Source organism: Schistocerca piceifrons, chromosome 1 (genome assembly GCF_021461385.2).
Source record: "Schistocerca piceifrons isolate TAMUIC-IGC-003096 chromosome 1, iqSchPice1.1, whole genome shotgun sequence".
NCBI classification, from domain to species: domain Eukaryota; kingdom Metazoa; phylum Arthropoda; class Insecta; order Orthoptera; family Acrididae; genus Schistocerca; species Schistocerca piceifrons.
In genome coordinates, this window is record NC_060138.1 from 532,881,326 (window position 1) to 532,894,761 (window position 13,436).

The 13,436-nt window shown below is 43.2% G+C and overlaps 1 protein-coding gene across 5 annotated transcripts in view; it reads left to right on the top strand.

The window, feature by feature from the left end:
- Positions 1 to 13,436, top strand: part of LOC124798904 (phosphatidate phosphatase LPIN2) — a 320,607-nt gene that overhangs the window by 184,565 nt on the left and 122,606 nt on the right. For all 5 annotated transcript variants that reach the window (XR_007016978.1, XM_047262446.1, XM_047262438.1 and 2 more), the window contains exon 3: positions 1,690 to 1,753. The gene's annotated coding sequence lies outside the window, so the exon portion shown is untranslated. The remainder of the gene's footprint in view (positions 1 to 1,689; positions 1,754 to 13,436) is intronic.

Consider the following 13,436-nt stretch of genomic DNA (forward strand, 5'->3'; position numbering starts at 1 on the left):
GTCTGTGTCTGCTTTGCATTGTTGTAATACTCGCCATTGTAGTGTTAGGCAGCTGGCTGTGAACAGCGCGTAGCGTTGCGCAGTTGGAGGTGAGCCGCCAGCAGTGGTGGATGTGGGGAGAGAGATGGCGGAGGTTTGCAATTTGTCATGAACTGATATATATACATTATGACTTGTGATGATATTAAGGTAAATACATTGTTTGTTCTCTATTAATATCTTTCATTTGCTAACTATCCCTATCAGTAGTTAGTGCCTTTAGTAGTTTGAATCTTTTATTTAGCTGGCAGTAGTGGCGCTTGCTGTATTGCAGTAGCTTGAGCAGCGAAGATTTTTGTGAGGTAAGTGATTTGTGAAAGGTATAGTTTAATGTTAGTCAGGGCCATTCTTTTGTAGGGAATTTTGAAAGTCAGATTGCGTTGCGCTAACAAAGTATTGTGTGTCAGGTTAAGCACAGTCCTATATAAATTGTTCAAAGGGGACGTTTCAAAGGCTTCTTGTGGTCGTCGAGTGACGCAGTAGATAAAGTCGTGAAAAGGAACCCAAGTCCGGAAGTGCAGTCCATGTCCGAAAATATACCATCGGGATATAGAATACGCCCGCTTCACGGTGCGTACACAGCGGAGACAATGAGCTAAGAACTGTGCACTCTGCAATGTTTCGAGGACTTGCCGGAGGGTTATCTTCTACATGACGAAGGACGCCCTCTTCAAAGTCGGGAGTGTGGCGCGTCCGTGGAGCACTAGAGTCAACCCTCCTAGCTGCGAGCGTACCAGTTTCTCGGACCCGTTGTTGTATTGTGACGAAAATCGTATGTGACGTTATAATTACAATAGCGACTGGCGACGCCTCCCTCTTGTCAGTTTGTGTGCGTTGTCTTAAGACAGACCAAAAGGAGAGAGTTCTTACTGACGTCACGTCAAGTAAACCTTGCTCTAATCGCCGAAGCGTTGATGGCGACAGCTGCTACCAAAAAGAGGGCATCCGCGATTCAAGGGGAAACGTTTTGTACACGGACACGGCACCAAGGCGAGTGCGTTGAAAGGCTACAGCCATGTGCTCGTGGAGTTTATCGCTTTCTGTCCTGGCGCCACAAGGCCACAGAGCGCAAACAGCCGCACCCCTCAGCAGTACACTATACAGTATGGCGTTGGCGCGTGTCCGGAGAGTGTGAATGAAGGCGAGAGTGGCTTCTACAACAACTGGACTGGCTGGTGTCGTGTTGGGTTGCAAACACTGTGCTACAGAAGAGAGCCACCTGTTCCTGCCCTGTAACATTGTCTTTTATGCAGTAAATTTCATGTAGGTGGTGCCCCAGACATTGTAAATACTTAGAGAACGTAATTATTACAGAGATAAGCAGCTGCTTAAATAAAAAGTTTTTATTTGCTACAAGTTTCCGTCATGTAAATTATCACTAGTTACCTGTATAACAACGGAAAAGCGTGGATAGCATTTGGCTAAGTTTTGTCATCAGAATAAATAAATGAAATGTGACATATTGTACTTAGCGAACCGCAGAAGATAATGACACAAGTTTTGAAGTATCTTGTACACTAGGGCCACTCTTGCTTAATTTAAATGCAAGAGAAATTTCTATAAACGTAGTTCTGGTTGATTTCTAACATGTTAGATATCTCTTTTCATCTCTCTTTTTTTCTTGTATCTTATACATCTTTTCTGTTATAGGTTACCAGTGTGTTGATCTGCAGCGCCACATCGGTCGAGCGGATCGCATCCTCGCCCAAGGGAGGTGAGTAATTTTGAACAAACATCCTTAATTATTTTATATTTGTTGTGCAAGACGCTGCTAGTCCACGAAGATTTCTATAGAACGCAGTCTACTGGAAATATCCAACTGATACAAGTGTTTCAGCGGCCAGTGTCGTAGTTACCTCCAGGATATACATGCTTCTGTCTGAACAGATATACAAAAAGGAGAGTTTCTGGTGTTACCGAAATGATAACACTTACTGTTCTCTACACAACGTTTATTATTCTAGTCAACAAATTAGAGACATGGGATGTAAGGCTTACAGTGCAAAAAACCTCATATTTATCTGACGGTACGTTGCTTCTTTACTCATACATTGTTTTAGATTTTCACATAATTTTACACATAAGCCTGTCACCCACAAAGATCACGCAAAATGGAAAGCAAATCTACTTAAGTTTGGGTAATGGCCAGTGCCTATATGAAATCAAAATTTTTGCTATGGCCAGGACATGAATCTTAATCTCTTGCCTTTCGCAAACATTCGCGTTACCATTATGCTATTCCGACCCGGAATTCTCAATATCACTCGATGCCTCCTCATACATGCCGAATAATTAAAGCAGAAGTTATCTCATCACGTCAATAACATACGTAACTGCAAAGGAGCAGAAGTGGATCGCCGTGGCTGCTTTCTAGAAGCAGGGCATGCCACTATACATACATACTATTGGTATGCGAAATTAGTGACGTATCGTTCCTTATCACTCACTGCATTAAAACATTCACTGGCTGCCTAAAATCGGCCAAGGTCCTCCGTTTCCATTTAAAAGGACGGAGAACTACTTACTCCATCCGCTGTTGTCTCTCTCCAGTACTGTAACCAATTACTGACGATTGTATTTTAGTGCGTTTTACCATCTACTTGCTTCTCTTTCGTTGATATGCACACATACGCATGTGCTCAGGTATATCATTCAATTTTATCATTACAGTGGGCGCATGCTGTAATAGCACATTTAAAAGCCATAATCATTCGCCAGGAGGAAATAGAACCTGTGACCTCATTTTGACGAGGCACTGACATTACACTCTAAGGCCACCGAAGCAGCCAGAAAAGTGTTTTCCTTCCTTTCCGTAGTGTTTTTGTTGAAGTCATCGCTCCGAAAAGTGATTGGATGCAGCTCTCCACAGTAGCGTAACTTGTGCAGTTCTCTCCGCCTATGCATAACTACTAAACCTATATCCATTTCAGCCGACTTCTTATAGTCTTCTATGTAACGAAAGCAATTACATTTGATGAAAGTACAGTTTACATGCACAAACAAAAAACTGTGTAATTATCATTATTTTGCACTCAATATAAAGTTCTTCATCACGATTAAAGGTAAAAATTTTTTCTATTATTATTGATAAATGCGAAAGTTGTTTAGCAGTAACAGAAATATGTTTTATATAAGCTCGCCGACGTATTGAGACGGTGATTGATGTGTTTTTGTTTTGAGTTTTCTTTAATTTTGCCTTTTCTTGAGAAAATTTAGTTTCCTGGCGCTTTATGATAAACCTGTATTTTATTATTTTTACGTGATCCCCCTGTCTTACGTAACAAATCAACACCTTTCGAATAAAACCTGAATGAAATATTGACAGATTCAATCTTGCTATAAACATTGTTTGCTTTTAAGTAACAGACAAAAGGATAACAAAAATGTTCTGTACGTTATGTGACTAGTTATATATCCTCAATCAGTTTCTAGACGGTTCACTACCTCCGATTACTAGGGTAATCTAGTAAAACACGAATCACATATGCAAACAAAGCTATCGAAATCATGTAACGCCCAATATATATGCAGCACATCTAACGTACGGGTAAAGCGGTTCCCACCTTATCTGACCAAAGCTACTAGGAAAGCTACCGTAGTCTACGCTGACTTAAGATAGTCTAAGGTAGCCTGCGGTAGTTCTACAACTCTAAATCTTCAACATTCTTATCTAACACCATATTTCAAAATACTTTATTGTTTTCTTGTCTTTAATAATTATCGTCCTCTTTTCACTTCCTTATGAAGCTACACTCCGAACATTCACTGCCAGGAAAGGCTTTCAATAACTTAAATTTATTTTCGACTTTAGCATATCCCTGTTTCCCAGGAGAGATTTTCTTACTAATTCCAGTATACATTTTATATACTTTCTACCTCTGCCATTCTGGAGTAAATATGCAAATTCCTCGCCACTGCGTTGTCTCTTTCCTTCTGCACTGTACAAAGTGTCTGCAGATAATACTTGTACATCTCGGAAGCAAATTTCGTCACATTTCTTCGAGTCTTCACTTGGCTTGTTAGCATTAATAGTACGGCCTGCAACATTATGGTGTAATACATATTACACGAGCGACTTTCTGGTCAGAATCGAATACTCGTTGTGGGTGTTTGCCTCGAGCTTGCGTGTAAATTAACCACCAACCACGTCACAAGTGGGTCAGTTGACGTCAGTGATCAATTCACTGTACCTAGTATGGATTTATAAGATTGTGAGTACGCCGGAGACAGCGCATGCGCAGAAACAGGAGAGTCTATAGTCGTTTACAAAAATCGAAAGTTGACCTATCTCGTCGCACTCAGTCCTAGTGTAGTAATGGATTTCGTACTTTTGTTTCTTCCTAATCTTTATTTGCAACCGAGACAGCCTCTTCTTTCTTGATAATATATATATTGTTGTTTGCTTTGTTCAGGCGACACATTGTAAAGGCTGCACATTGACCTGTTTTTCCTACTATCGTCATTTCACAAGAGATACGGAATATCTGCAAGGGAAACATTTGTTTACGTATCAAATGCGTGAACAAGGACTAAGTCTACACTGTATAGAAATGAGAACTTAAGTAGATAACTAATTTCAATGAAAATTTTTTCAGCAGTGAAAAGTTGGATACATTTAACGACAAAAATAATTTTCCATGTTTTTTCGCACCTACAAAGAAAACCAGATACTAAGGATAAAGTAAGATGGCGCTCTTTACTGCCTTGTAAGTATTATTTGATAAATTTGTGAGGCCAGCAGCTTGTGGTCTTGTGGTTAGCGTTACTGACTCTCGATCACGGTATTCAGGGTTCGATCGCGGCCTAGTCGGGGACTTTATTCCACTCGAGACAGGGTGTGTGTGCGCGTTGTCATAATCATTTACGCGCAAGACGCCGAAGTGGCGTCAAATGAAAGAACTTGCAGCCAGGCGGCCGCATAGCGCAGACGGGACTCTAGGCCAATAAGGCTATACGTACATATCATTGCATATGTTTGTGGGTATGTATTTTCTCGGGACAAAACGTAGATGTTTTGAATTGTTTGGACGACAGTGTACCTCTTCTTTCAGTTCTCAGAGGTGTGGAATATTAACCATACGCTCTTTGTCAAAAACATCAACTACGACTCTTGCTTTCGTCATCGAGAAACGTTGTTATCTTTGTTGTTCCTACATTATGCTACTACATTTGGATTTTTTCGTAAAAGGATCGCCCCTCATAACCCCACTTTCACCGTTCATGTGCCAGACTGCACAGCCGACAGCTCTCACTACACGCGAAATTTTAACACTGATGTGTAAACAATAGCGACCATGCCTGACAGGCGAGACTCGTACAGGCATAAAATGCCAGGGGGCGCTTCAGTAGACTTACTTGCCACGAATAGTCGATTGCAACAAGAAAGTCTCTCGTGTGAAGAGGCTGTAAGAAAGCTGTAAATGAGGCTGAGCACGTCCCTACTGAGTGACCTCGCGCCTTGCGGTTTGGTGGCGGTGGCGTACCCGCCGGGTTTCAAAATCGCGCGCGGCTGGGGCAAGCAGCAATTGGCTGCGACCTTCCCAAGTGGGACAAGGAGCGGCTGTCGAGAAAGCCCGTCCCCCGTCCGCCGCGCGCCGTCGCCGCCGCTCTTGCACAACGGGCCCTGTCTGTTGCACCTGAGGCGAGCACCTCCCACACTGCCTCTGCCCCTGCGATCCTCCTCGCTTCCGTATTTGGCCGTCCGGCGCATTTCCTGCAACAGCTTACTCCTCCGGCAAGGTAACTTAACGTTGTTAGCGGCAGTGGCACTATTGTTACAACATCGTCCGGAAAGGGGGGGGGGCAGGGGAGATTGCCCCCATTCAACTAGGTATGTTATCGACGCGCGGGCTCGACACAGTTCTTACTTTTCTTTTATTTAATTGCATCTATTTGCCGTCTAGTTGCACAGCTATTTAGACAGTTATTTCATCTAGTTATCCTTCTATATTTGTTTGTTACGGTAATACCCCATTTTCAACATATCACACCATTTCTTGATAATATATTATCACGGCAAATACCAAAACATTGCACACACGTAATCAGTTATAAAAATGAGCGCAAAGGGTTTATTATTGTGGTATCAGTTTGCCTGTTGATTCAACCAAGTAATGTGGTTGCTGTGGCTCAGTGTTTCCATGTCTCAGAATTTAGACCTGAATATCTGTCCGTAGAAAGTATCTTGCGACATGGACAGAGATTCCTGGCTGTCCGTGAATGTTGTGACTCTTAACACCTTCCTCTCGCGACCTGCATGTGAGGTTAATGACGGCATATTTCTCTGTCTTTTCTGAAAAAGACACAAAGACGGTAAAAGTACGTTCTTGTTTACTTTCGCTTATAAGCTACACGTTTATTCTTGCTGCAATATAGCTATTTGATTTCCCAAACTCATCTCGCACCTTCAGTGAATTTTTTGTTATTTTAGTCTGCCTTGATTAACTCGTAACCATGGGTTGAATCACATTTACACTTGACGTGCAAAATTTCGGCGCATTCGAGTAAAATTTTTTGCTTACTTTGTTTTTCCACATGTGTTTTGCGTTTACTGTATAGCGCGAAGCTCATTACAGGCGATCTGCAAATCAGTTAATGTTGGTAGCACGAAAATTTTTAGCAAAAATCATTAGAGTTCTCTGAGTTAGGGGAAGTAACCTATATTAGATTTGTTGAAGCAGAACAAACCACAATCTCTTACAAAATAAAACACAGAACGATTCGAAAACTGCATTTATCTATCGCAAAAGATGGCAAATGGCTCTGAGCACTGCGGGACTTAACTTCTGTGGTCATCAGTCCCCTAGAACTTAAACCTAACTAACCTAAGCACATCACAAACATCCATGCCCGAGGCAGGATTCGAACCTGCGACGTAGCGGTCGCGCGGTTCCAGACTGTAGCGCCTAGAACCTCTCGGCCACAACGGCCGGCATCGCAAAAGATACCAGTGCTGTCACGTCCCTGGTATACACTACCTATGATGTGCTTAACTGAGAGAGTATTGCCGGCCGAAGTGGCCGTGCGGTTCTAGGCGCTGCAGTCTGGAACCGCGAGACCGCTACGGTCGCAGGTTCGAATCCTGCCTCGGGCATGGATGTGTGTGATGTCCTTAGGTTAGTTAGGTTTAACTAGTTCTAAGTTCTAGGGGACTAATGACCTCAGAAGTTGAGTCCCATAGTGCTCAGAGCCATTTTTTGAGAGAGTATAGTTTCTACTTTGTATGAGCTCTGTACATATTATTTCGCTTTTAGACTGTTAACTTTCAGATGCAAGCTAATACTTTCAACATTCTTATTTATAATAGGTTTTGACGTTGGCTAACAACACAAGAAAAAAACACCGCGAATCGAAGGTACGACGCTACTTTTGGAGCACTCAACCATTTGGCATTTCTTTGTTGCAAAGGAAAATAGCGGTGAACCGCGAAAAATTCTTGAGATTTCGCGACATATGACTCGGGTTACACTTGCATTATCCATTTCATGTAGCCCACCCGGTTAGCCGTGTGGTCTAACGCACTGCTTCCCGAGCGGGAAAGCGTGCCGGTCCCCGGTAGGAATCCGCCCGGCGGATTAGTGTCGAGGTCCGGTGCGCCGGCCAGCCTGTGATGGTTTTTAAGGCGGTTTTCCATCTGCCTCGGCGAATGCGGGCTGGTTCCTCTTATTCCGCCTCAGTTACACTGTGTCGGCGATTGCTGCCCAAACACTGTCTCCACGTACGCTTACACCACGCAAACTTGAGGTTACACTCGTCTGGGGCCCTATTCTGTATCGTTCATACCGATCGGTGTAGTAGGCTAGTCTCGGTAGTGACGTCATTTTCGGTTCTTTATCGAAATATCCTATTCAGTAAGCTTCTGAGACTTGTTACCGAACGATCCTCCCAACCCGTTTGACAATGTAGTAAGCCTACGTTCCTCTACACAATAGTACAAGAATTGAGAGCTTTGTTTATGTTGTTTGGCGAGGCCAAGTGGTTAGCGCGCAGGAATGCGATATGAAATGGCGCGGGATCGCGCACAGATGGGTACAAGAAAAAAAATTTTTTTTCCTCTCCATATTTGCAACACGTTCTGAGACGTTGTTATTCGTGTAAGTTAAGATTTTTCTGCAATATTCGTTATTACTTACATGTAAGAGCGCACTTCCTCAGTAATGATTTTGTGATTTCTGCGTGTTTAAAATACGAAATATGAAATTGCTGGAGATGAAACTGTTGTGAGTGAAACAACCGACAGTGACCCTTATATTTTTTCTTGTCAGAAATAATTCACCATTTTTTCCGAATATGTAGCGATTTCCGAGTATGCGGTTAGACAGGAATCTAAGAGCACAACTTAAATTACTGGGAATGTAACTAGCAGCTGTCATCTTCATAATCTTGCTTGTCATAAGTATTTATCTGCGATCGAATTCTCAACCACAGTAGACAGAGATGGAAGATCTCCGCCGTAATATTTTTAGACTGTAGCACCATATACGAGACATTTTCATTCATGAGATGCGTGTTATAAACTTCGACGAAGTTCTCGAAAATGCGTTTTTTTTCCAGTTTTGTTTTTAAGACCCAAATCGTTGACGCATCATATAGGGAAGTGGGCTACTTAATCATATGGATCTCTAGCAGCGAGTTATAACCACGTTCTGTATATCTTCTTATTCTCTGAAACTCTCAGAATTCATTTTTCGAGTGTTTTTATAGATGTATTAGTACAATGTGGCACTACACACTATTCGTGGTACTACACACTATTCTTAACTCATTTTCCGAAACGTAAAATCCAAAATACGATGTCAGTGTGAATGAGAATAAGATGAAATAAAGCGGCATTTACGACAATTTGAAGAATATTATGCATGCATGGAAACATGCGGTCAGAGAAACTGTAAAAATTTCTATGCATTTCAGCTGAGAATCATGGAAATGGATATACTGCGCCTGATACTGTTAAGGAGGAGGCAAGAGCGATGAAGGCGAGCATGTCAGCTCGATGGAATGCGGCGTCATGCGTTATGGCAACGTAAACGCAATTTTCGGTACTTGGAAGAATAGCGCGCCTGTGTCGTCTGCTAGCCGCTTTGTGTTAGTGGCACTGCGCGCTGCAGTTCGCATGCGCGGATCTGCGGGCGCTTGCTTTTGATTGGCTTGCGCGACACGAACCGACAACAGCGCTTCGGTTCTCAAGACCCGAACGGTATCGCTACCGAAATGCATACTGAATAATGCAGGGACTCTAATTCGAGTACTAGACCGTTCGGTGCTCTTGAGTACCGAAACGATCGGCACAATGGCGGAAAGATACAGAATAGGCACCCTGGAATGGGTTCGGTGTGGGGCGGCGGTGGGGTGAGTGGACTGCTGTAGCCTGTTTTATGTTTGTGAACCACTGAGAGCTGCGGCGGGGACGAAGCCTCTCCATCGTTTCTAGGTCCCGGTTCAATACATACATACATGCATACATACATACATTAATCCATTATGTGTTGTGGCTTTCTTCAGACACTGAACTGATAAGTCTTTTTTGTGTGGCGGGGTAGGATACGAGTCCGGTATGCACAGATCAAGAGGGGAGAGGGGGAAGGGGGTGGTGCATGTCTTGTCCTTGCTGGGTCCTTCTTTGCATTCATCTCAGACGACGATTGATCAACAGCAACCACCCAAGGAAATCCTTAACGAAGACGATGGTAAAGACAAAATGAATAGTTTGCTGGCGCACAAGAGCGGATCTTGAAAGACAACTCCTAGTTCTATAGGAAAGTGAGACATGTAGTCACTTCCCGCCGGATCTGTTACATCAGCACTTCCGCGTATCTTAAGGATATCGAAGTCTGAACAAGGTACCAACGTCAGGTGCACAAGAATCAGAAGGAACATCAACGTAGTCGTTAGTGTCGGAGTACATGCTCGGACGGAGGAGGAACTGTCACGACACTCGCCTTAAGCGGGAGAGGGGAACCGCCGAAAACTTAAATTTGGATGATCGAACCGTGCTTTGGACCGCCATCATCCCGAATACGAGTCCGGCGTCTTGCCACTGCTTTACCTCGCTCGGTCAGAGGAATTCGAGAGCGCTTGCTTCCCCTAAATCATGTGGGTGGAAGGTGCCAATGCTTCCTTCAGAAAGGCTAGTACTAATGTCTTTTCCAGCCGGTGAGTCTCTTATCCTAATGTGCATGTTAGATTGCCACCGACTGATGTTACAAACCAGGTTGTGTTTTCTGCCACACAGTGCTGACTTGGCACCTTTAGGTTTGGATTCCGTACGTACTGCATTCTCTAAAAGAAACACGCATTAACCTTTACCACACGAGCTGGTAGACAGTACGTGAGTAAAATGTACTTCCACATTCGTGTTGCAACCTAACTTCTTGAAATTTTCCAACATGGTTTCCACAGCGTTATAGTAATTTGGAAGTTCGTGATGCTTCATCATTTTGTGAATTCGAGGACCAACAAAAAATACTAGATATCAATTTTTCTAGACTGATGAAGGGAAAACTAAAAACACTTTTCAAATGAGCATAAAAAGTAGTTAAGGACATATATTTATTTCCAATCGTCTGATATCATGCAGACTGGTGTGATGAAATGCACGCATCAGGTTCGTCGAATCGTCCTCAAAGAAACGCAATAGACATGCACTTGGACGGAAATGGGGGAGGGATGGGGAACACGTCTGCGACGAGATATGTGCCATAATTCTCGGAGACGGTTTCGCAGTCGCCCATCTGTAGCTCGTTAGAAACAGACACGAAGCTTGCCGAAGAAAAACGAAGGAAGCGGTTGGTGAAGAGCAAAGAGCATGTCTCCCTCCGCAACACTGCGACCTCGCAGCTGCCGGTCGCGTGATATACGGCTCAGTTGCTGTGGTCGCCGATTCCGCTAATGCGAACATAAGTTGGTTTAAACCCTCTTCGGGGGGGGGGGGGGTGTACTGTAACTTTCTCACTGATGTAATAGATAGCGAAAGCTTGTAACTGTAACAAGGGAAAATGGTGACGTACGAAACTGCTAGAGGATCATTCGTTTTCGATAATAGTCGATTATATGGTTCATCATGTTAAATCACAAGTTCTTAGTGGTGGTCTTCAGCCCTAAGACAGCTTTTACGCAAATCTCCACGTCAGTCTGGTCAGTGAAAGCATTTTCATCTCTGCATAACTACTCAGGTCTTCTATAATTTTTACCACCCTCCCCCACCCCCCCCCCCCCCCCGCGCGCACACACACACACACACACACACACACACACACACACACACACACAAACTTCCTTCATATCCATTGATCCCTTCGTTTGATTTGATCAAGTTATCCCACAATTTTATTTTCGTTAGTTCGATTTAGAACCTCTTAATAGCTTACTCGAACTATCCATCTGATGTTCAGCATTCTCCTGTAGCAGAACATTTCAAAAGCTTTTATCCTCTTCTTTTTTGAACTGTATGGACTGCCTTATCGTCCACGTTTCACTTTCGTACAAGGCTACACTCCATTGAAATGCCTCCAAAAAAGACTTAGTGACACTTAAATTTATGTCAGATGTTAACACATTTATTTATTTATTTATTTTAGAAACACTTTTGAATCAGGATACGATATCAATTATTTCCCGAGGAGCAAAGGTCTTTTTGACTCCAGGTGTTCCTTCGCACATTTGCTTCCCAGTTCTCTTTGTTGTTCTCCCGCAGATCTTCTCGATTTTCAGTTCTGCCTTCACGATGAATCTCATCCAAAGTTTGTATTGTGAACACACACTTCTTGCTATCATTTGGAGTTTTGAGGTATTAAAACTCACTATATACTTTTAAAATGGTTTGTAATGATCATTTGTTTCCCATTTGTAGTCGAACATCTTTTTGGTTAGTCTATTTGGTCATTCGGTACGGGTGTCTCAGGAACGCCGACCTCCTTCCTTCATGCTTTCCACGTGTTACGAAACTTTTTTTTTCTTATTTAGAATTTGGAGGTCCCCACACAATCATCCATCACTTTTTACATTGCTTACACACATTCTGTTGTGCGTCCGCCTCCCTAGCGCAGCGGTAGCGTTACTGCTTCCACTCCACTGCCCGGGTTCGATTCCCAGCAGGGGACTGGGTGTTGTGTGTCCTTCATCATTATCATCATCATTGACATGCAAGTCGCCCAAGTGGCGTCAACTAAAAAGATTTGTAATACGGCGGCCGAACCCCGAAGGGGATATCCCGGCCAATAAATGCCATACGATTATTTCTTTTTTTTCTGTTGTGCGTTTATGATAGCCGTCTTACCGCAATTGCTCTGGTTGCTTTAGACTTCAGTTTCAAATGACAATTTTTTTAGCAGTTTAATATATCGATTGACACATGCTAAACATTGTTTTGCTATGTTACCACAATTGTTCTTTGCCCGATTATAAGGCCTTCTGCGTTACGACACAACGGGCATTCCTAGAAAAATCGCGTTTACAGCCTCAATCTGAAGCACGATGACGTCCACTCAGCAGAAGCTTTTTGGTGTGCTTCAGTTGAACAAGTGTAGGTCAGTGATGCGATGTTTCGGAATTGTTTCGCCTCTGATGAAAAACATCTGTCGTTTTTATCTCCAGTTTGAAGAGGCAGGATATCTATCCAAACGTGAGAGTCCTGGTCGAAATTACGCTTCTAATGGAAGAGTGGAGAACATTCGACTATCTTTTAAGCGGATCCCACGAAAGTCTGCTCGTCGAGCAGAACTTCCAAATCAACATACGGCTAGCGAGTCTAAAGCGTTGTTCGCTCTACAAACCATACCGACTGCAGTCTGCAGTTAGTCTAAGCCTTCGTGTTTCTCACATTTACCGCGGTAAATTATCAGTGGTAAGCAACATTTCATGGTAGCGGTACAGCAAGGGGGCATAATGCTCGGATATGAGGACTCCAAAACCCTCATGAATTCGTAGAGCAAAAAAGATATGCACGAAGTGAACGTGTTTTCGCATGAGACGGTATATGGCGCATTCCTTTTTTGATTACCATTCCGTGACTGGTATATGTCGTCTTGAAATGCTGCAAACATGACTTTTTCAATTTCAAGAGGACTATAATAGTTTCATAAAGGAACAGGATGAAACGTCATCACAGTCATAATGTACGTGTTTCTCTGTGCCACTGTGCCTCAACGCAGAAAAGGGCGTATGGGACCCCAAGGCACAACCCCATGTTCTTAGCCTCCAAGATCTCGTCCAAATGTTCTTCATGGGATTGGCAGTTGACATGTAGAGGATTTATAGAAACATAGCCTTAAACTTCAGGGTTCTAGATCGACATGACTACTCTGGTTGTCTGGCAGAGGGTTCATCGAACCACCTTCCCACTATTTATCTTTGTTCCAATCTCTAACAGCGCGTGGGAAACATGAACAATTAAATCTTTC